The sequence below is a fragment of the Schistocerca gregaria genome, chromosome 2 (assembly GCF_023897955.1).
Source record: "Schistocerca gregaria isolate iqSchGreg1 chromosome 2, iqSchGreg1.2, whole genome shotgun sequence".
Taxonomy (NCBI): Eukaryota; Metazoa; Arthropoda; class Insecta; order Orthoptera; family Acrididae; genus Schistocerca; species Schistocerca gregaria.
The window spans coordinates 810,832,311-810,852,510 of record NC_064921.1 but is presented as its reverse complement, the minus strand read 5'-3'; the positions used below and the strand labels follow the sequence as shown (position 1 = coordinate 810,852,510).

General features: G+C 52.0%; 35 non-coding genes across 35 annotated transcripts; 27 read left to right on the top strand and 8 right to left on the bottom strand.

The window, feature by feature from the left end:
* The first annotated feature begins 116 nt into the window (after positions 1–116).
* Trnai-aau (transfer RNA isoleucine (anticodon AAU)) lies at positions 117–190 on the top strand. The gene has a single exon. It is a non-coding gene; the product is annotated as a tRNA-Ile (tRNA).
* A 741-nt stretch (positions 191–931) lies between these two features.
* Trnag-ucc (transfer RNA glycine (anticodon UCC)) lies at positions 932–1,003 on the bottom strand. The gene has a single exon. It is a non-coding gene; the product is annotated as a tRNA-Gly (tRNA).
* Positions 1,004–1,334: 331 nt separating this feature from the next.
* On the top strand, positions 1,335–1,405 carry Trnag-gcc (transfer RNA glycine (anticodon GCC)). Its single transcript has one exon. It is a non-coding gene; the product is annotated as a tRNA-Gly (tRNA).
* Positions 1,406–1,698: 293 nt separating this feature from the next.
* Trnat-cgu (transfer RNA threonine (anticodon CGU)) lies at positions 1,699–1,771 on the top strand. The gene has a single exon. It is a non-coding gene; the product is annotated as a tRNA-Thr (tRNA).
* Positions 1,772–2,227: 456 nt separating this feature from the next.
* Trnae-uuc (transfer RNA glutamic acid (anticodon UUC)) lies at positions 2,228–2,299 on the top strand. The gene has a single exon. It is a non-coding gene; the product is annotated as a tRNA-Glu (tRNA).
* A 257-nt stretch (positions 2,300–2,556) lies between these two features.
* Positions 2,557–2,630, top strand: Trnai-aau (transfer RNA isoleucine (anticodon AAU)). Its single transcript has one exon. It is a non-coding gene; the product is annotated as a tRNA-Ile (tRNA).
* A 741-nt stretch (positions 2,631–3,371) lies between these two features.
* On the bottom strand, positions 3,372–3,443 carry Trnag-ucc (transfer RNA glycine (anticodon UCC)). The gene has a single exon. It is a non-coding gene; the product is annotated as a tRNA-Gly (tRNA).
* A 331-nt stretch (positions 3,444–3,774) lies between these two features.
* Trnag-gcc (transfer RNA glycine (anticodon GCC)) lies at positions 3,775–3,845 on the top strand. Its single transcript has one exon. It is a non-coding gene; the product is annotated as a tRNA-Gly (tRNA).
* A 293-nt stretch (positions 3,846–4,138) lies between these two features.
* Positions 4,139–4,211, top strand: Trnat-cgu (transfer RNA threonine (anticodon CGU)). Its single transcript has one exon. It is a non-coding gene; the product is annotated as a tRNA-Thr (tRNA).
* Positions 4,212–4,667: 456 nt separating this feature from the next.
* On the top strand, positions 4,668–4,739 carry Trnae-uuc (transfer RNA glutamic acid (anticodon UUC)). Its single transcript has one exon. It is a non-coding gene; the product is annotated as a tRNA-Glu (tRNA).
* A 257-nt stretch (positions 4,740–4,996) lies between these two features.
* Trnai-aau (transfer RNA isoleucine (anticodon AAU)) lies at positions 4,997–5,070 on the top strand. Its single transcript has one exon. It is a non-coding gene; the product is annotated as a tRNA-Ile (tRNA).
* Positions 5,071–5,811: 741 nt separating this feature from the next.
* Positions 5,812–5,883, bottom strand: Trnag-ucc (transfer RNA glycine (anticodon UCC)). The gene has a single exon. It is a non-coding gene; the product is annotated as a tRNA-Gly (tRNA).
* Positions 5,884–6,214: 331 nt separating this feature from the next.
* Trnag-gcc (transfer RNA glycine (anticodon GCC)) lies at positions 6,215–6,285 on the top strand. Its single transcript has one exon. It is a non-coding gene; the product is annotated as a tRNA-Gly (tRNA).
* Positions 6,286–6,578: 293 nt separating this feature from the next.
* On the top strand, positions 6,579–6,651 carry Trnat-cgu (transfer RNA threonine (anticodon CGU)). The gene has a single exon. It is a non-coding gene; the product is annotated as a tRNA-Thr (tRNA).
* A 456-nt stretch (positions 6,652–7,107) lies between these two features.
* Trnae-uuc (transfer RNA glutamic acid (anticodon UUC)) lies at positions 7,108–7,179 on the top strand. The gene has a single exon. It is a non-coding gene; the product is annotated as a tRNA-Glu (tRNA).
* Positions 7,180–7,436: 257 nt separating this feature from the next.
* On the top strand, positions 7,437–7,510 carry Trnai-aau (transfer RNA isoleucine (anticodon AAU)). Its single transcript has one exon. It is a non-coding gene; the product is annotated as a tRNA-Ile (tRNA).
* A 741-nt stretch (positions 7,511–8,251) lies between these two features.
* On the bottom strand, positions 8,252–8,323 carry Trnag-ucc (transfer RNA glycine (anticodon UCC)). Its single transcript has one exon. It is a non-coding gene; the product is annotated as a tRNA-Gly (tRNA).
* Positions 8,324–8,654: 331 nt separating this feature from the next.
* Positions 8,655–8,725, top strand: Trnag-gcc (transfer RNA glycine (anticodon GCC)). Its single transcript has one exon. It is a non-coding gene; the product is annotated as a tRNA-Gly (tRNA).
* Positions 8,726–9,018: 293 nt separating this feature from the next.
* On the top strand, positions 9,019–9,091 carry Trnam-cau (transfer RNA methionine (anticodon CAU)). The gene has a single exon. It is a non-coding gene; the product is annotated as a tRNA-Met (tRNA).
* Positions 9,092–9,547: 456 nt separating this feature from the next.
* On the top strand, positions 9,548–9,619 carry Trnae-uuc (transfer RNA glutamic acid (anticodon UUC)). Its single transcript has one exon. It is a non-coding gene; the product is annotated as a tRNA-Glu (tRNA).
* A 257-nt stretch (positions 9,620–9,876) lies between these two features.
* Trnai-aau (transfer RNA isoleucine (anticodon AAU)) lies at positions 9,877–9,950 on the top strand. The gene has a single exon. It is a non-coding gene; the product is annotated as a tRNA-Ile (tRNA).
* Positions 9,951–10,691: 741 nt separating this feature from the next.
* Trnag-ucc (transfer RNA glycine (anticodon UCC)) lies at positions 10,692–10,763 on the bottom strand. The gene has a single exon. It is a non-coding gene; the product is annotated as a tRNA-Gly (tRNA).
* A 331-nt stretch (positions 10,764–11,094) lies between these two features.
* On the top strand, positions 11,095–11,165 carry Trnag-gcc (transfer RNA glycine (anticodon GCC)). Its single transcript has one exon. It is a non-coding gene; the product is annotated as a tRNA-Gly (tRNA).
* A 293-nt stretch (positions 11,166–11,458) lies between these two features.
* Positions 11,459–11,531, top strand: Trnam-cau (transfer RNA methionine (anticodon CAU)). Its single transcript has one exon. It is a non-coding gene; the product is annotated as a tRNA-Met (tRNA).
* A 456-nt stretch (positions 11,532–11,987) lies between these two features.
* On the top strand, positions 11,988–12,059 carry Trnae-uuc (transfer RNA glutamic acid (anticodon UUC)). The gene has a single exon. It is a non-coding gene; the product is annotated as a tRNA-Glu (tRNA).
* Positions 12,060–12,316: 257 nt separating this feature from the next.
* Trnai-aau (transfer RNA isoleucine (anticodon AAU)) lies at positions 12,317–12,390 on the top strand. Its single transcript has one exon. It is a non-coding gene; the product is annotated as a tRNA-Ile (tRNA).
* A 731-nt stretch (positions 12,391–13,121) lies between these two features.
* Trnag-ucc (transfer RNA glycine (anticodon UCC)) lies at positions 13,122–13,193 on the bottom strand. The gene has a single exon. It is a non-coding gene; the product is annotated as a tRNA-Gly (tRNA).
* Positions 13,194–13,524: 331 nt separating this feature from the next.
* On the top strand, positions 13,525–13,595 carry Trnag-gcc (transfer RNA glycine (anticodon GCC)). The gene has a single exon. It is a non-coding gene; the product is annotated as a tRNA-Gly (tRNA).
* Positions 13,596–13,888: 293 nt separating this feature from the next.
* Positions 13,889–13,961, top strand: Trnat-cgu (transfer RNA threonine (anticodon CGU)). The gene has a single exon. It is a non-coding gene; the product is annotated as a tRNA-Thr (tRNA).
* A 456-nt stretch (positions 13,962–14,417) lies between these two features.
* Trnae-uuc (transfer RNA glutamic acid (anticodon UUC)) lies at positions 14,418–14,489 on the top strand. The gene has a single exon. It is a non-coding gene; the product is annotated as a tRNA-Glu (tRNA).
* Positions 14,490–14,908: 419 nt separating this feature from the next.
* On the bottom strand, positions 14,909–14,980 carry Trnag-ucc (transfer RNA glycine (anticodon UCC)). Its single transcript has one exon. It is a non-coding gene; the product is annotated as a tRNA-Gly (tRNA).
* A 331-nt stretch (positions 14,981–15,311) lies between these two features.
* Positions 15,312–15,382, top strand: Trnag-gcc (transfer RNA glycine (anticodon GCC)). Its single transcript has one exon. It is a non-coding gene; the product is annotated as a tRNA-Gly (tRNA).
* A 293-nt stretch (positions 15,383–15,675) lies between these two features.
* Trnat-cgu (transfer RNA threonine (anticodon CGU)) lies at positions 15,676–15,748 on the top strand. Its single transcript has one exon. It is a non-coding gene; the product is annotated as a tRNA-Thr (tRNA).
* Positions 15,749–16,204: 456 nt separating this feature from the next.
* On the top strand, positions 16,205–16,276 carry Trnae-uuc (transfer RNA glutamic acid (anticodon UUC)). The gene has a single exon. It is a non-coding gene; the product is annotated as a tRNA-Glu (tRNA).
* A 419-nt stretch (positions 16,277–16,695) lies between these two features.
* Trnag-ucc (transfer RNA glycine (anticodon UCC)) lies at positions 16,696–16,767 on the bottom strand. Its single transcript has one exon. It is a non-coding gene; the product is annotated as a tRNA-Gly (tRNA).
* Positions 16,768–20,200: the final 3,433 nt, after the last annotated feature.

The window sequence follows — 20,200 nt, the reverse complement described above, 5'->3', positions numbered from 1 at the left end:
GCAGCGGAATAAAGGGAGAAGAGACCCTGGTCCACTGTTGGACTGCTACCATAGAAATGTTACCTGTAAATACGCAGAGCCACTCCCTCTAAGCGCTGGAAGACGGAGTGCACCGAGGCCCGTTAGCTCAGTTGGTTAGAGCGTCGTGCTAATAACGCGAAGGTCGTGGGTTCGATCCCCCCACGGGCCACTTCGATTTTACTACTTCAAAAAGGCAACGCCGATTTCCCCGGGCAAGTATGGTGACAAAGAAATCGTCACATTGTGTGGGAGCTGATAGGGGACCCGAAAGAGACTTGTCGGGACGCGCTAAAACACTTCACAGGTCACAGCACGCTGAACACACAGTTTGTCGTCCGATCACCGCTACTGCGCGACGCTGGGCGTTGTCAGTGCTTGGGCGGGTGACCGCCTGCGAACACAGGGCGCTGCCGACAGTTTCAATTCGTATTTCTCTTTTCTCGTCGGTTTCGGAGCTGCAGCGCTATTCGGTCTAGGGCACTGGCGCCACGTTTTGCCTCTCGGTATGCCAAGTCGCGCCGTGCGGCCACAGTGAAATGAAGGAGCGTGTTGTAAAATTTTCAACAAAGAAAAAAAGAAATGTGCTAGTAATAAAACTGAATTTGTCTGACAGAACATGTAAAATCACACAATGCACGATAACAGGCAGCAGGTCTTTACTTGAGGCGTAAGTAATGTTGTGCCCGCCTCGCCATACCTCTCTCAGTCGTTTCGCGTGCTTGTCCTTCTGATATAGGCCGATTGGAGAGCGTCAGCTCTCGCGTCAGCCGAGCAAAGTCGAGACAAGTCGAGACTCAAGCGGAATCGACGCACACAATATAGGGTGGCCTGCAGCCAGTAAGAGGAGGAAAGAAACATTAATTTAATGACGCGTGGCAAAAGTACTCATACGCAGAAGTAAAACGCAGGCTGCGGTGGCCGGGAATCGAACCCGGATCAACTGCTTGGAAGGCAACTATGCTGACCATTACACCACCACCGCACGGTTTTCTTGCGCGCACGCCGCGCTGTGTCTGCTTCCCGCCTGTCGGCGGCGGCTGAAGGTGGTCGCAGCAGCAGGCGCATTACGGGGTAGGCGAGCGCATCCAGACAGCGTCTCTACGCACATTTCGCGTCCTTTGGCAAGAGTCGTCGCGTGCGTGCGCCGCAACACTACTTAGACGATCGCGTTCGGGCGTCATTTTTAAGCAGTGCAGCGCAGGATTCAGCGTTTGTAGCATTCTCTCGAGAGGATGCCACGGCGCTGGACGGCAGTCCCACTTTCCCTTCAGACGTCTGCCGCGGAAAGCACAAGGAAGCTGCAAACTAGCTGAGCATCGGTGGTTCAGTGGTAGAATGCTCGCCTGCCACGCGGGCGGCCCGGGTTCGATTCCCGGCCGATGCATCATTTTGTTTTTTCCCCGATAGTGGAGCTGCGTGTCCTTCGCACTCGAAGTGCGTGGGCCACGAGAATGAACCGCGGGATTCCGTGTGGAAACAACCAAACACGCAGCGCGCACGTCTTCTCGTTTGGACTCCTGCGTGCTATTGTGCATACTGGCGTCGGCCTATCATCGCAAGTTGCCTGCAGCGCCGGGAATGCACGTGTAGTAACAGAAAAAATGAGCCAGCAAGTGCAGACTCTCTACCACTAGTATTTGCTACTTGCCGAGATACCAGAAGGTTTGGCCATCACGTGCCTCGGTAGCGCAGTAGGCAGCGCGTAAGTCTCGTAATCTTAAGGTCGTGAGTTCGATCCTCACCCGGGGCATTTAATTTACTTCCGTTCACAGCTAAATTGACGGCTCTGGGGTTGCGAAGGAGCAAAACAGCTTGTAGTTTGTTATCCATAAGGCTTCAACAACTCAGCGTGAAAATGCTTACTTCCCGTTATTACTACTTGCAGTTCTTTTGTGAAATTTTCAAGAAAAAATGTACTAGTAATAAAACTGAATTTCGTATGATATAACATGTAAAGTCACACAGTGTATGACCTGCTATATAATGACAGGCTGCAGGTCTTTACTTGCGAAATAAGTAAATAAATATTACTACTCACAGCTTTGCTTTTCCTCCTACCCCTGTAACAACGAGGCCAAAAGCAACGGACTGTGACTTTTGCCATGCGCGCCTCGGCATGGGAGAGCGAAAAGATGCTCGCAAACAGGGAAAGTGCGACACGGAAAGCCAGTGGAGGGGGTGTAAACCCCAAAAATAAGCGTGCGCGTCCGGTGTGGTCTAGTGGCTAGGATACCTGGCTTTCACCCAGGAGGCCCGGGTTCGATTCCCGGTACCGGAATGTAATTTTTTCGGAACAAATCACGACAAGTTTGGACCCTGCGAAATGCTGTTTCACGTCCTCCTCGCGTTATAGCTACTGGTTCATAAACGTGAGCTGAAAACAGTCGAGAGAAACGGGCACGCAATGAAATTACTACGAGCAGCGGAATAAAGGGAGAAGAGACCCTGGTCCACTGTTGGACTGCTACCATAGAAATGTTACCTGTAAATACGCAGAGCCACTCCCTCTAAGCGCTGGAAGACGGAGTGCACCGAGGCCCGTTAGCTCAGTTGGTTAGAGCGTCGTGCTAATAACGCGAAGGTCGTGGGTTCGATCCCCCCACGGGCCACTTCGATTTTACTACTTCAAAAAGGCAACGCCGATTTCCCCGGGCAAGTATGGTGACAAAGAAATCGTCACATTGTGTGGGAGCTGATAGGGGACCCGAAAGAGACTTGTCGGGACGCGCTAAAACACTTCACAGGTCACAGCACGCTGAACACACAGTTTGTCGTCCGATCACCGCTACTGCGCGACGCTGGGCGTTGTCAGTGCTTGGGCGGGTGACCGCCTGCGAACACAGGGCGCTGCCGACAGTTTCAATTCGTATTTCTCTTTTCTCGTCGGTTTCGGAGCTGCAGCGCTATTCGGTCTAGGGCACTGGCGCCACGTTTTGCCTCTCGGTATGCCAAGTCGCGCCGTGCGGCCACAGTGAAATGAAGGAGCGTGTTGTAAAATTTTCAACAAAGAAAAAAAGAAATGTGCTAGTAATAAAACTGAATTTGTCTGACAGAACATGTAAAATCACACAATGCACGATAACAGGCAGCAGGTCTTTACTTGAGGCGTAAGTAATGTTGTGCCCGCCTCGCCATACCTCTCTCAGTCGTTTCGCGTGCTTGTCCTTCTGATATAGGCCGATTGGAGAGCGTCAGCTCTCGCGTCAGCCGAGCAAAGTCGAGACAAGTCGAGACTCAAGCGGAATCGACGCACACAATATAGGGTGGCCTGCAGCCAGTAAGAGGAGGAAAGAAACATTAATTTAATGACGCGTGGCAAAAGTACTCATACGCAGAAGTAAAACGCAGGCTGCGGTGGCCGGGAATCGAACCCGGATCAACTGCTTGGAAGGCAACTATGCTGACCATTACACCACCACCGCACGGTTTTCTTGCGCGCACGCCGCGCTGTGTCTGCTTCCCGCCTGTCGGCGGCGGCTGAAGGTGGTCGCAGCAGCAGGCGCATTACGGGGTAGGCGAGCGCATCCAGACAGCGTCTCTACGCACATTTCGCGTCCTTTGGCAAGAGTCGTCGCGTGCGTGCGCCGCAACACTACTTAGACGATCGCGTTCGGGCGTCATTTTTAAGCAGTGCAGCGCAGGATTCAGCGTTTGTAGCATTCTCTCGAGAGGATGCCACGGCGCTGGACGGCAGTCCCACTTTCCCTTCAGACGTCTGCCGCGGAAAGCACAAGGAAGCTGCAAACTAGCTGAGCATCGGTGGTTCAGTGGTAGAATGCTCGCCTGCCACGCGGGCGGCCCGGGTTCGATTCCCGGCCGATGCATCATTTTGTTTTTTCCCCGATAGTGGAGCTGCGTGTCCTTCGCACTCGAAGTGCGTGGGCCACGAGAATGAACCGCGGGATTCCGTGTGGAAACAACCAAACACGCAGCGCGCACGTCTTCTCGTTTGGACTCCTGCGTGCTATTGTGCATACTGGCGTCGGCCTATCATCGCAAGTTGCCTGCAGCGCCGGGAATGCACGTGTAGTAACAGAAAAAATGAGCCAGCAAGTGCAGACTCTCTACCACTAGTATTTGCTACTTGCCGAGATACCAGGAGGTTTGGCCTTCACGTGCCTCGGTAGCGCAGTAGGCAGCGCGTAAGTCTCGTAATCTTAAGGTCGTGAGTTCGATCCTCACCCGGGGCATTTAATTTACTTCCGTTCACAGCTAAATTGACGGCTCTGGGGTTGCGAAGGAGCAAAACAGCTTGTAGTTTGTTATCCATAAGGCTTCAACAACTCAGCGTGAAAATGCTTACTTCCCGTTATTACTACTTGCAGTTCTTTTGTGAAATTTTCAAGAAAAAATGTACTAGTAATAAAACTGAATTTCGTATGATATAACATGTAAAGTCACACAGTGTATGACCTGCTATATAATGACAGGCTGCAGGTCTTTACTTGCGAAATAAGTAAATAAATATTACTACTCACAGCTTTGCTTTTCCTCCTACCCCTGTAACAACGAGGCCAAAAGCAACGGACTGTGACTTTTGCCATGCGCGCCTCGGCATGGGAGAGCGAAAAGATGCTCGCAAACAGGGAAAGTGCGACACGGAAAGCCAGTGGAGGGGGTGTAAACCCCAAAAATAAGCGTGCGCGTCCGGTGTGGTCTAGTGGCTAGGATACCTGGCTTTCACCCAGGAGGCCCGGGTTCGATTCCCGGTACCGGAATGTAATTTTTTCGGAACAAATCACGACAAGTTTGGACCCTGCGAAATGCTGTTTCACGTCCTCCTCGCGTTATAGCTACTGGTTCATAAACGTGAGCTGAAAACAGTCGAGAGAAACGGGCACGCAATGAAATTACTACGAGCAGCGGAATAAAGGGAGAAGAGACCCTGGTCCACTGTTGGACTGCTACCATAGAAATGTTACCTGTAAATACGCAGAGCAACTCCCTCTAAGCGCTGGAAGAGGGAGTGCACCGAGGCCCGTTAGCTCAGTTGGTTAGAGCGTCGTGCTAATAACGCGGAGGTCGTGGGTTCGATCCCCCCACGGGCCACTTCGATTTTACTACTTCAAAAAGGCAACGCCGATTTCCTCGGGCAAGTATGGTGACAAAGAAATCGTCACATTGTGTGGGAGCTGATAGGGGACCCGAAAGAGACTTGTCGGGACGCGCTAAAACACTTCACAGGTCACAGCACGCTGAACACACAGTTTGTCGTCCGATCACCGCTACTGCGCGACGCTGGGCGTTGTCAGTGCTTGGGCGGGTGACCGCCTGCGAACACAGGGCGCTGCCGACAGTTTCAATTCGTATTTCTCTTTTCTCGTCGGTTTCGGAGCTGCAGCGCTATTCGGTCTAGGGCACTGGCGCCACGTTTTGCCTCTCGGTATGCCAAGTCGCGCCGTGCGGCCACAGTGAAATGAAGGAGCGTGTTGTAAAATTTTCAACAAAGAAAAAAAGAAATGTGCTAGTAATAAAACTGAATTTGTCTGACAGAACATGTAAAATCACACAATGCACGATAACAGGCAGCAGGTCTTTACTTGAGGCGTAAGTAATGTTGTGCCCGCCTCGCCATACCTCTCTCAGTCGTTTCGCGTGCTTGTCCTTCTGATATAGGCCGATTGGAGAGCGTCAGCTCTCGCGTCAGCCGAGCAAAGTCGAGACAAGTCGAGACTCAAGCGGAATCGACGCACACAATATAGGGTGGCCTGCAGCCAGTAAGAGGAGGAAAGAAACATTAATTTAATGACGCGTGGCAAAAGTACTCATACGCAGAAGTAAAACGCAGGCTGCGGTGGCCGGGAATCGAACCCGGATCAACTGCTTGGAAGGCAACTATGCTGACCATTACACCACCACCGCACGGTTTTCTTGCGCGCACGCCGCGCTGTGTCTGCTTCCCGCCTGTCGGCGGCGGCTGAAGGTGGTCGCAGCAGCAGGCGCATTACGGGGTAGGCGAGCGCATCCAGACAGCGTCTCTACGCACATTTCGCGTCCTTTGGCAAGAGTCGTCGCGTGCGTGCGCCGCAACACTACTTAGACGATCGCGTTCGGGCGTCATTTTTAAGCAGTGCAGCGCAGGATTCAGCGTTTGTAGCATTCTCTCGAGAGGATGCCACGGCGCTGGACGGCAGTCCCACTTTCCCTTCAGACGTCTGCCGCGGAAAGCACAAGGAAGCTGCAAACTAGCTGAGCATCGGTGGTTCAGTGGTAGAATGCTCGCCTGCCACGCGGGCGGCCCGGGTTCGATTCCCGGCCGATGCATCATTTTGTTTTTTCCCCGATAGTGGAGCTGCGTGTCCTTCGCACTCGAAGTGCGTGGGCCACGAGAATGAACCGCGGGATTCCGTGTGGAAACAACCAAACACGCAGCGCGCACGTCTTCTCGTTTGGACTCCTGCGTGCTATTGTGCATACTGGCGTCGGCCTATCATCGCAAGTTGCCTGCAGCGCCGGGAATGCACGTGTAGTAACAGAAAAAATGAGCCAGCAAGTGCAGACTCTCTACCACTAGTATTTGCTACTTGCCGAGATACCAGGAGGTTTGGCCTTCACGTGCCTCGGTAGCGCAGTAGGCAGCGCGTAAGTCTCGTAATCTTAAGGTCGTGAGTTCGATCCTCACCCGGGGCATTTAATTTACTTCCGTTCACAGCTAAATTGACGGCTCTGGGGTTGCGAAGGAGCAAAACAGCTTGTAGTTTGTTATCCATAAGGCTTCAACAACTCAGCGTGAAAATGCTTACTTCCCGTTATTACTACTTGCAGTTCTTTTGTGAAATTTTCAAGAAAAAATGTACTAGTAATAAAACTGAATTTCGTATGATATAACATGTAAAGTCACACAGTGTATGACCTGCTATATAATGACAGGCTGCAGGTCTTTACTTGCGAAATAAGTAAATAAATATTACTACTCACAGCTTTGCTTTTCCTCCTACCCCTGTAACAACGAGGCCAAAAGCAACGGACTGTGACTTTTGCCATGCGCGCCTCGGCATGGGAGAGCGAAAAGATGCTCGCAAACAGGGAAAGTGCGACACGGAAAGCCAGTGGAGGGGGTGTAAACCCCAAAAATAAGCGTGCGCGTCCGGTGTGGTCTAGTGGCTAGGATACCTGGCTTTCACCCAGGAGGCCCGGGTTCGATTCCCGGTACCGGAATGTAATTTTTTCGGAACAAATCACGACAAGTTTGGACCCTGCGAAATGCTGTTTCACGTCCTCCTCGCGTTATAGCTACTGGTTCATAAACGTGAGCTGAAAACAGTCGAGAGAAACGGGCACGCAATGAAATTACTACGAGCAGCGGAATAAAGGGAGAAGAGACCCTGGTCCACTGTTGGACTGCTACCATAGAAATGTTACCTGTAAATACGCAGAGCCACTCCCTCTAAGCGCTGGAAGAGGGAGTGCACCGAGGCCCGTTAGCTCAGTTGGTTAGAGCGTCGTGCTAATAACGCGGAGGTCGTGGGTTCGATCCCCCCACGGGCCACTTCGATTTTACTACTTCAAAAAGGCAACGCCGATTTCCTCGGGCAAGTATGGTGACAAAGAAATCGTCACATTGTGTGGGAGCTGATAGGGGACCCGAAAGAGACTTGTCGGGACGCGCTAAAACACTTCACAGGTCACAGCACGCTGAACACACAGTTTGTCGTCCGATCACCGCTACTGCGCGACGCTGGGCGTTGTCAGTGCTTGGGCGGGTGACCGCCTGCGAACACAGGGCGCTGCCGACAGTTTCAATTCGTATTTCTCTTTTCTCGTCGGTTTCGGAGCTGCAGCGCTATTCGGTCTAGGGCACTGGCGCCACGTTTTGCCTCTCGGTATGCCAAGTCGCGCCGTGCGGCCACAGTGAAATGAAGGAGCGTGTTGTAAAATTTTCAACAAAGAAAAAAAGAAATGTGCTAGTAATAAAACTGAATTTGTCTGACAGAACATGTAAAATCACACAATGCACGATAACAGGCAGCAGGTCTTTACTTGAGGCGTAAGTAATGTTGTGCCCGCCTCGCCATACCTCTCTCAGTCGTTTCGCGTGCTTGTCCTTCTGATATAGGCCGATTGGAGAGCGTCAGCTCTCGCGTCAGCCGAGCAAAGTCGAGACAAGTCGAGACTCAAGCGGAATCGACGCACACAATATAGGGTGGCCTGCAGCCAGTAAGAGGAGGAAAGAAACATTAATTTAATGACGCGTGGCAAAAGTACTCATACGCAGAAGTAAAACGCAGGCTGCGGTGGCCGGGAATCGAACCCGGATCAACTGCTTGGAAGGCAACTATGCTGACCATTACACCACCACCGCACGGTTTTCTTGCGCGCACGCCGCGCTGTGTCTGCTTCCCGCCTGTCGGCGGCGGCTGAAGGTGGTCGCAGCAGCAGGCGCATTACGGGGTAGGCGAGCGCATCCAGACAGCGTCTCTACGCACATTTCGCGTCCTTTGGCAAGAGTCGTCGCGTGCGTGCGCCGCAACACTACTTAGACGATCGCGTTCGGGCGTCATTTTTAAGCAGTGCAGCGCAGGATTCAGCGTTTGTAGCATTCTCTCGAGAGGATGCCACGGCGCTGGACGGCAGTCCCACTTTCCCTTCAGACGTCTGCCGCGGAAAGCACAAGGAAGCTGCAAACTAGCTGAGCATCGGTGGTTCAGTGGTAGAATGCTCGCCTGCCACGCGGGCGGCCCGGGTTCGATTCCCGGCCGATGCATCATTTTGTTTTTTCCCCGATAGTGGAGCTGCGTGTCCTTCGCACTCGAAGTGCGTGGGCCACGAGAATGAACCGCGGGATTCCGTGTGGAAACAACCAAACACGCAGCGCGCACGTCTTCTCGTTTGGACTCCTGCGTGCTATTGTGCATACTGGCGTCGGCCTATCATCGCAAGTTGCCTGCAGCGCCGGGAATGCACGTGTAGTAACAGAAAAAATGAGCCAGCAAGTGCAGACTCTCTACCACTAGTATTTGCTACTTGCCGAGATACCAGAAGGTTTGGCCATCACGTGCCTCGGTAGCGCAGTAGGCAGCGCGTAAGTCTCATAATCTTAAGGTCGTGAGTTCGATCCTCACCCGGGGCATTTAATTTACTTCCGTTCACAGCTAAATTGACGGCTCTGGGGTTGCGAAGGAGCAAAACAGCTTGTAGTTTGTTATCCATAAGGCTTCAACAACTCAGCGTGAAAATGCTTACTTCCCGTTATTACTACTTGCAGTTCTTTTGTGAAATTTTCAAGAAAAAATGTACTAGTAATAAAACTGAATTTCGTATGATATAACATGTAAAGTCACACAGTGTATGACCTGCTATATAATGACAGGCTGCAGGTCTTTACTTGCGAAATAAGTAAATAAATATTACTACTCACAGCTTTGCTTTTCCTCCTACCCCTGTAACAACGAGGCCAAAAGCAACGGACTGTGACTTTTGCCATGCGCGCCTCGGCATGGGAGAGCGAAAAGATGCTCGCAAACAGGGAAAGTGCGACACGGAAAGCCAGTGGAGGGGGTGTAAACCCCAAAAATAAGCGTGCGCGTCCGGTGTGGTCTAGTGGCTAGGATACCTGGCTTTCACCCAGGAGGCCCGGGTTCGATTCCCGGTACCGGAATGTAATTTTTTCGGAACAAATCACGACAAGTTTGGACCCTGCGAAATGCTGTTTCACGTCCTCCTCGCGTTATAGCTACTGGTTCATAAACGTGAGCTGAAAACAGTCGAGAGAAACGGGCACGCAATGAAATTACTACGAGCAGCGGAATAAAGGGAGAAGAGACCCTGGTCCACTGTTGGACTGCTACCATAGAAATGTTACCTGTAAATACGCAGAGCCACTCCCTCTAAGCGCTGGAAGACGGAGTGCACCGAGGCCCGTTAGCTCAGTTGGTTAGAGCGTCGTGCTAATAACGCGAAGGTCGTGGGTTCGATCCCCCCACGGGCCACTTCGATTTTACTACTTCAAAAAGGCAACGCCGATTTCCCCGGGCAAGTATGGTGACAAAGAAATCGTCACATTGTGTGGGATCTGATAGGGGACCCGAAAGAGACTTGTCGGGACGCGCTAAAACACTTCACAGGTCACAGCACGCTGAACACACAGTTTGTCGTCCGATCACCGCTACTGCGCGACGCTGGGCGTTGTCAGTGCTTGGGCGGGTGACCGCCTGCGAACACAGGGCGCTGCCGACAGTTTCAATTCGTATTTCTCTTTTCTCGTCGGTTTCGGAGCTGCAGCGCTATTCGGTCTAGGGCACTGGCGCCACGTTTTGCCTCTCGGTATGCCAAGTCGCGCCGTGCGGCCACAGTGAAATGAAGGAGCGTGTTGTAAAATTTTCAACAAAGAAAAAAAGAAATGTGCTAGTAATAAAACTGAATTTGTCTGACAGAACATGTAAAATCACACAATGCACGATAACAGGCAGCAGGTCTTTACTTGAGGCGTAAGTAATGTTGTGCCCGCCTCGCCATACCTCTCTCAGTCGTTTCGCGTGCTTGTCCTTCTGATATAGGCCGATTGGAGAGCGTCAGCTCTCGCGTCAGCCGAGCAAAGTCGAGACAAGTCGAGACTCAAGCGGAATCGACGCACACAATATAGGGTGGCCTGCAGCCAGTAAGAGGAGGAAAGAAACATTAATTTAATGACGCGTGGCAAAAGTACTCATACGCAGAAGTAAAACGCAGGCTGCGGTGGCCGGGAATCGAACCCGGATCAACTGCTTGGAAGGCAACTATGCTGACCATTACACCACCACCGCACGGTTTTCTTGCGCGCACGCCGCGCTGTGTCTGCTTCCCGCCTGTCGGCGGCGGCTGAAGGTGGTCGCAGCAGCAGGCGCATTACGGGGTAGGCGAGCGCATCCAGACAGCGTCTCTACGCACATTTCGCGTCCTTTGGCAAGAGTCGTCGCGTGCGTGCGCCGCAACACTACTTAGACGATCGCGTTCGGGCGTCATTTTTAAGCAGTGCAGCGCAGGATTCAGCGTTTGTAGCATTCTCTCGAGAGGATGCCACGGCGCTGGACGGCAGTCCCACTTTCCCTTCAGACGTCTGCCGCGGAAAGCACAAGGAAGCTGCAAACTAGCTGAGCATCGGTGGTTCAGTGGTAGAATGCTGGCCTGCCACGCGGGCGGCCCGGGTTCGATTCCCGGCCGATGCATCATTTTGTTTTTTCCCCGATAGTGGAGCTGCGTGTCCTTCGCACTCGAAGTGCGTGGGCCACGAGAATGAACCGCGGGATTCCGTGTGGAAACAACCAAACACGCAGCGCGCACGTCTTCTCGTTTGGACTCCTGCGTGCTATTGTGCATACTGGCGTCGGCCTATCATCGCAAGTTGCCTGCAGCGCCGGGAATGCACGTGTAGTAACAGAAAAAATGAGCCAGCAAGTGCAGACTCTCTACCACTAGTATTTGCTACTTGCCGAGATACCAGAAGGTTTGGCCATCACGTGCCTCGGTAGCGCAGTAGGCAGCGCGTAAGTCTCATAATCTTAAGGTCGTGAGTTCGATCCTCACCCGGGGCATTTAATTTACTTCCGTTCACAGCTAAATTGACGGCTCTGGGGTTGCGAAGGAGCAAAACAGCTTGTAGTTTGTTATCCATAAGGCTTCAACAACTCAGCGTGAAAATGCTTACTTCCCGTTATTACTACTTGCAGTTCTTTTGTGAAATTTTCAAGAAAAAATGTACTAGTAATAAAACTGAATTTCGTATGATATAACATGTAAAGTCACACAGTGTATGACCTGCTATATAATGACAGGCTGCAGGTCTTTACTTGCGAAATAAGTAAATAAATATTACTACTCACAGCTTTGCTTTACCTCCTACCCCTGTAACAACGAGGCCAAAAGCAACGGACTGTGACTTTTGCCATGCGCGCCTCGGCATGGGAGAGCGAAAAGATGCTCGCAAACAGGGAAAGTGCGACACGGAAAGCCAGTGGAGGGGGTGTAAACCCCAAAAATAAGCGTGCGCGTCCGGTGTGGTCTAGTGGCTAGGATACCTGGCTTTCACCCAGGAGGCCCGGGTTCGATTCCCGGTACCGGAATGTAATTTTTTCGGAACAAATCACGACAAGTTTGGACCCTGCGAAATGCTGTTTCACGTCCTCCTCGCGTTATAGCTACTGGTTCATAAACGTGAGCTGAAAACAGTCGAGAGAAACGGGCACGCAATGAAATTACTACGAGCAGCGGAATAAAGGGAGAAGAGACCCTGGTCCACTGTTGGACTGCTACCATAGAAATGTTACCTGTAAATACGCAGAGCCACTCCCTCTAAGCGCTGGAAGACGGAGTGCACCGAGGCCCGTTAGCTCAGTTGGTTAGAGCGTCGTGCTAATAACGCGAAGGTCGTGGGTTCGATCCCCCCACGGGCCACTTCGATTTTACTACTTCAAAAAGGCAACGCCGATTTCCCCGGGCAAGTATGGTGACAAAGAAATCGTCACATTGTGTGGGATCTGATAGGGGACCCGAAAGAGACTTGTCGGGACGCGCTAAAACACTTCACAGGTCACAGCACGCTGAACACACAGTTTGTCGTCCGATCACCGCTACTGCGCGACGCTGGGCGTTGTCAGTGCTTGGGCGGGTGACCGCCTGCGAACACAGGGCGCTGCCGACAGTTTCAATTCGTATTTCTCTTTTCTCGTCGGTTTCGGAGCTGCAGCGCTATTCGGTCTAGGGCACTGGCGCCACGTTTTGCCTCTCGGCATGCCAAGTCGCGCCGTGCGGCCACAGTGAAATGAAGGAGCGTGTTGTAAAATTTTCAACAAAGAAAAAAAGAAATGTGCTAGTAATAAAACTGAATTTGTCTGACAGAACATGTAAAATCACACAATGCACGATAACAGGCAGCAGGTCTTTACTTGAGGCGTAAGTAATGTTGTGCCCGCCTCGCCATACCTCTCTCAGTCGTTTCGCGTGCTTGTCCTTCTGATATAGGCCGATTGGAGAGCGTCAGCTCTCGCGTCAGCCGAGCAAAGTCGAGACTCAAGCGGAATCGACGCACACAATATAGGGTGGCCTGCAGCCAGTAAGAGGAGGAAAGAAACATTAATTTAATGACGCGTGGCAAAAGTACTCATACGCAGAAGTAAAACGCAGGCTGCGGTGGCCGGGAATCGAACCCGGATCAACTGCTTGGAAGGCAACTATGCTGACCATTACACCACCACCGCACGGTTTTCTTGCGCGCACGCCGCGCTGTGTCTGCTTCCCGCCTGTCGGCGGCGGCTGAAGGTGGTCGCAGCAGCAGGCGCATTACGGGGTAGGCGAGCGCATCCAGACAGCGTCTCTACGCACATTTCGCGTCCTTTGGCAAGAGTCGTCGCGTGCGTGCGCCGCAACACTACTTAGACGATCGCGTTCGGGCGTCATTTTTAAGCAGTGCAGCGCAGGATTCAGCGTTTGTAGCATTCTCTCGAGAGGATGCCACGGCGCTGGACGGCAGTCCCACTTTCCCTTCAGACGTCTGCCGCGGAAAGCACAAGGAAGCTGCAAACTAGCTGAGCATCGGTGGTTCAGTGGTAGAATGCTCGCCTGCCACGCGGGCGGCCCGGGTTCGATTCCCGGCCGATGCATCATTTTGTTTTTTCCCCGATAGTGGAGCTGCGTGTCCTTCGCACTCGAAGTGCGTGGGCCACGAGAATGAACCGCGGGATTCCGTGTGGAAACAACCAAACACGCAGCGCGCACGTCTTCTCGTTTGGACTCCTGCGTGCTATTGTGCATACTGGCGTCGGCCTATCATCGCAAGTTGCCTGCAGCGCCGGGAATGCACGTGTAGTAACAGAAAAAATGAGCCAGCAAGTGCAGACTCTCTACCACTAGTATTTGCTACTTGCCGAGATACCAGGAGGTTTGGCCTTCACGTGCCTCGGTAGCGCAGTAGGCAGCGCGTAAGTCTCGTAATCTTAAGGTCGTGAGTTCGATCCTCACCCGGGGCATTTAATTTACTTCCGTTCACAGCTAAATTGACGGCTCTGGGGTTGCGAAGGAGCAAAACAGCTTGTAGTTTGTTATCCATAAGGCTTCAACAACTCAGCGTGAAAATGCTTACTTCCCGTTATTACTACTTGCAGTTCTTTTGTGAAATTTTCAAGAAAAAATGTACTAGTAATAAAACTGAATTTCGTATGATATAACATGTAAAGTCACACAGTGTATGACCTGCTATATAATGACAGGCTGCAGGTCTTTACTTGCGAAATAAGTAAATAAATATTACTACTCACAGCTTTGCTTTTCCTCCTACCCCTGTAACAACGAGGCCAAAAGCAACGGACTGTGACTTTTGCCATGCGCGCCTCGGCATGGGAGAGCGAAAAGATGCTCGCAAACAGGGAAAGTGCGACACGGAAAGCCAGTGGAGGGGGTGTAAACCCCAAAAATAAGCGTGCGCGTCCGGTGTGGTCTAGTGGCTAGGATACCTGGCTTTCACCCAGGAGGCCCGGGTTCGATTCCCGGTACCGGAATGTAATTTTTTCGGAACAAATCACGACAAGTTTGGACCCTGCGAAATGCTGTTTCACGTCCTCCTCGCGTTATAGCTACTGGTTCATAAACGTGAGCTGAAAACAGTCGAGAGAAACGGGCACGCAATGAAATTACTACGAGCAGCGGAATAAAGGGAGAAGAGACCCTGGTCCACTGTTGGACTGCTACCATAGAAATGTTACCTGTAAATACGCAGAGCCACTCCCTCTAAGCGCTGGAAGACGGAGATTGGAGAGCGTCAGCTCTCGCGTCAGCCGAGCAAAGTCGAGACAAGTCGAGACTCAAGCGGAATCGACGCACACAATATAGGGTGGCCTGCAGCCAGTAAGAGGAGGAAAGAAACATTAATTTAATGACGCGTGGCAAAAGTACTCATACGCAGAAGTAAAACGCAGGCTGCGGTGGCCGGGAATCGAACCCGGATCAACTGCTTGGAAGGCAACTATGCTGACCATTACACCACCACCGCACGGTTTTCTTGCGCGCACGCCGCGCTGTGTCTGCTTCCCGCCTGTCGGCGGCGGCTGAAGGTGGTCGCAGCAGCAGGCGCATTACGGGGTAGGCGAGCGCATCCAGACAGCGTCTCTACGCACATTTCGCGTCCTTTGGCAAGAGTCGTCGCGTGCGTGCGCCGCAACACTACTTAGACGATCGCGTTCGGGCGTCATTTTTAAGCAGTGCAGCGCAGGATTCAGCGTTTGTAGCATTCTCTCGAGAGGATGCCACGGCGCTGGACGGCAGTCCCACTTTCCCTTCAGACGTCTGCCGCGGAAAGCACAAGGAAGCTGCAAACTAGCTGAGCATCGGTGGTTCAGTGGTAGAATGCTCGCCTGCCACGCGGGCGGCCCGGGTTCGATTCCCGGCCGATGCATCATTTTGTTTTTTCCCCGATAGTGGAGCTGCGTGTCCTTCGCACTCGAAGTGCGTGGGCCACGAGAATGAACCGCGGGATTCCGTGTGGAAACAACCAAACACGCAGCGCGCACGTCTTCTCGTTTGGACTCCTGCGTGCTATTGTGCATACTGGCGTCGGCCTATCATCGCAAGTTGCCTGCAGCGCCGGGAATGCACGTGTAGTAACAGAAAAAATGAGCCAGCAAGTGCAGACTCTCTACCACTAGTATTTGCTACTTGCCGAGATACCAGGAGGTTTGGCCTTCACGTGCCTCGGTAGCGCAGTAGGCAGCGCGTAAGTCTCGTAATCTTAAGGTCGTGAGTTCGATCCTCACCCGGGGCATTTAATTTACTTCCGTTCACAGCTAAATTGACGGCTCTGGGGTTGCGAAGGAGCAAAACAGCTTGTAGTTTGTTATCCATAAGGCTTCAACAACTCAGCGTGAAAATGCTTACTTCCCGTTATTACTACTTGCAGTTCTTTTGTGAAATTTTCAAGAAAAAATGTACTAGTAATAAAACTGAATTTCGTATGATATAACATGTAAAGTCACACAGTGTATGACCTGCTATATAATGACAGGCTGCAGGTCTTTACTTGCGAAATAAGTAAATAAATATTACTACTCACAGCTTTGCTTTTCCTCCTACCCCTGTAACAACGAGGCCAAAAGCAACGGACTGTGACTTTTGCCATGCGCGCCTCGGCATGGGAGAGCGAAAAGATGCTCGCAAACAGGGAAAGTGCGACACGGAAAGCCAGTGGAGGGGGTGTAAACCCCAAAAATAAGCGTGCGCGTCCGGTGTGGTCTAGTGGCTAGGATACCTGGCTTTCACCCAGGAGGCCCGGGTTCGATTCCCGGTACCGGAATGTAATTTTTTCGGAACAAATCACGACAAGTTTGGACCCTGCGAAATGCTGTTTCACGTCCTCCTCGCGTTATAGCTACTGGTTCATAAACGTGAGCTGAAAACAGTCGAGAGAAACGGGCACGCAATGAAATTACTACGAGCAGCGGAATAAAGGGAGAAGAGACCCTGGTCCACTGTTGGACTGCTACCATAGAAATGTTACCTGTAAATACGCAGAGCCACTCCCTCTAAGCGCTGGAAGACGGAGATTGGAGAGCGTCAGCTCTCGCGTCAGCCGAGCAAAGTCGAGACAAGTCGAGACTCAAGCGGAATCGACGCACACAATATAGGGTGGCCTGCAGCCAGTAAGAGGAGGAAAGAAACATTAATTTAATGACGCGTGGCAAAAGTACTCATACGCAGAAGTAAAACGCAGGCTGCGGTGGCCGGGAATCGAACCCGGATCAACTGCTTGGAAGGCAACTATGCTGACCATTACACCACCACCGCACGGTTTTCTTGCGCGCACGCCGCGCTGTGTCTGCTTCCCGCCTGTCGGCGGCGGCTGAAGGTGGTCGCAGCAGCAGGCGCATTACGGGGTAGGCGAGCGCATCCAGACAGCGTCTCTACGCACATTTCGCGTCCTTTGGCAAGAGTCGTCGCGTGCGTGCGCCGCAACACTACTTAGACGATCGCGTTCGGGCGTCATTTTTAAGCAGTGCAGCGCAGGATTCAGCGTTTGTAGCATTCTCTCGAGAGGATGCCACGGCGCTGGACGGCAGTCCCACTTTCCCTTCAGACGTCTGCGCGGAAAGCACCAGGCAGCACGTCGCGCGGAGCTCCGCAGCCGTCGTCGGTTTGTTTACTTCGCCGGACTTAGGCGCTTCGTTCTTCGTGATTTCATCTTTCACGGTCTGTAAGTAACATCATGTCGACATTTTCGAGAGCTAACACCGCTCAGTGTGTATTTGATAGAAGTGCTGTCCGCCCTACCGCGTTTGAAATACACGAATGGTTATTCGAAGACTTAAAAATACCGGAAGAAATTGTAGACACCTTTCAATTGGACTTTGTACAATATTGCTTGTTCTTAAAATTTACCTCTGGGGACATGTGTGAAAAATTTGTTGCTAAATTTGGTGGCACTCGTCGTTTTAAGCATTCCGACGGCAGTATTAGTAATGTGCAAATTGTGGCGTCAGGGTTTGGGATTCGATCTGTCCGTGTTTTTAATGTACCGCCGGAATGCCCTGATCAAATTTTGTCTCGTGCCTTGTCGCGATTTGGTGACGTTTTGAACATTACCATGGAGAAATGGTCCAGTGCCTATCGTTACAAAGTTGCTAGTGGTGTCCGTAGTGTACGGATGGACCTGAAACAACACATCCCTTCGTACTTTGTAATCGGTGGGGTTCGTGCACAGGTCTCATATATCGGGCAACCGCCGACATGTGCCGTCTGTCATTCTACGGAACATTTGAGGGGTGACTGCCCTCGACGGCGGCCTGTTCAGTTACCACGCGAAGATGTTGTGGGTGGAGGCGTAACATTGGTGCCCCTTCTGAGCGAGGTTGTAGCCGGAAGACCCTTTCCCGGTCCGACCGACCGACCGGCCGAGCGACCGACGGCCGTTGCTTCCGTCGAAGACACGTCTGTCGCGGGACATCGTAACACGACTGTCGGGCAGGAGGAAATGGAGGTTGTCCAGGACCCGCCTGCCCCGACCGACCGTGATGATGACGAAAGGGAGGAACGCTCCTTTAATGCTGATGCCGTTGACTCGGCATCGGTGGAGGTGACAGACGCTTCTTTACCCCCGCCGCCCCTTCCGGTGCCTACTTCTGCCGATAGTGTCACGCCTTCAGCGGAAACTAAAAAGCCACGTCGCCCGCGGGGCAAGGGTAAACAGGTCAAGGATCCGAACCCGGTCGCCCTCGCGCATCCGCCAGCCACGGAGAGTGGCAGTGAAAGTGAGGCAATGTCACAGGGTTCCTCGCGTAGTAGCAGCCCCGCGAGGACAGAGAAAATTCGCGCACACACTGAACGATTGAAACAGTTTCTCAGTGCCGGGAAGGAACAGGACTTTGCCGCTGCGAAACGTAAATTAGAACAGGGCAGCGAGCAATTACCACAGCGCCCGCGCAAACATTCTGTACCGTCACAGCCGGCCGTGGCATCGCGCGGCGGCCAGGCGGAGGCCACCCAGACGCCGGGCGACGCACGACCACCCCCGCCACCTGACAGTCACAGCCCGTGGTGGCAGCAGCAGGAGGACGAGGGGGGACAGTAGGAATGGCCGCAGACGCACACCGTTGTCATGAGATCACCTACATGCAATTGACCTAGGAACGGATGTGTCTTGAACTGTGTCCAGTGTATTGTTGTGCCATATCTTTGTAGATTTGCTACCAACCACTACAGTGTTTTAAGAATATTGCGATTTCCATTTTATGCCAACTGCCATTCATTTAAGTATAAGTCCGGCGTTTTATCACTTCGTTGGTGCTTTTTATATTGTTTTGTCTTGTCCATCTGTTTAAATGTCAACGCATTCACTCCCACCGAGTGTGTTTTCCGTTTTGACTTTAAATGTTGCCGGAATCTCAGCGGTGCACAAGGTAGCTGCCTTTAAAGATGTTTTATATCATGGAAACTTTAGTATTGCTCTTCTTCAAGAAGTGTCTAGTGATGTTTTTAGCAATATTCCAGGTTACGATGTTCTTTACAACCTTAATAGTGACAATAACTGTGGCACAGCAATTTTATATAAGTCGTTTTTCGAACCTACGGACATCAGACTTCTCCCAGATGGTCGTGTACTGGCGTGTGTTATTGAGGGTGTCCAATTTGTCAACGTCTATGTGCCCTCGGGGACTGATCAAAAACGCACAAGAGCTCGTTTCTTTATCACGGACGTTTGTCCCTTTTTAGCTACGGCTCGTCCTCTTATATTCGGCGGTGATTTTAATTGTGTTGTTGCTAATGCGGACCAGTATCCCACCCCCACTAAATGTGCAGAACTGAACACCCTTTTAACTGCAGTCGACTTGCTTGATACGTGGCGTCACTACCACCCAACCCTGACGCGGTATACGCACTTTTCTACTGGCGGGGCCAGTAGAATAGATAGGATCTATGTTTCACGGGAGCTAATAGATGCTTTATGCGCCGTCGAAGTTCTGCCTGTCGCCATGAGTGATCATTGTGGCTACGTGTGTGCTTTGCGGTTGCAGTGCTGTCGCGCGAAATCACTCGCAGCATACTGGAAATTAAATACCGGGTATCTGGGTGCCGAAGGGCTCCGTGCAGAGCTGCGTGTCGCATGGCAGCAGTGTTTAGCAAAGGTCCATCATTACGGGTCCTGCATCGAGTGGTGGGTGGCGCATGCCAAACCGCTTCTGCGGAAGGCGGCGCAATTATATAGTAGAGAAGCGAGTTACTGGCACAGGCGTACGTTGGCATTCTATCAGCAGTGCCTCCAGGATGCTATAAATTCACCTGTTGCCCCCGACGCGAACTTTAGACTCCGTCTGGGCAAAATTAAAGCTAGGATTCTGCGGCTGCACCGGGAAAGGTCGAAGGGTTTAATGATTCGGAGCCGTCCCTTGTGCCACGTTGATGACGAGGAGCCGTCGCTCTATCATCTTGCCCGGGAGAAGAAACAGGCTCGCAAAAAGTATATTGATGCGTTGGAAACTGATGCGGGGATTGTCTTATCGCAGCGGCACGAAGTTGTACGCCATATCGCCGACTATTATACTTCGCTTTTTCACGATACTGCCGCGGACGGCGAGGCCATGCGAATTTTATTAGAAGACTTAGCCGACTGCATGTCTGACCCTGACCGTGAAGAGCTGGTTGCAGAGATGTCGAACCAGGACGTCTTACAGATCTTGAAAGCCAGTACAACGGGCAAGTCGCCTGGCCCCGACGGTCTTCCTAC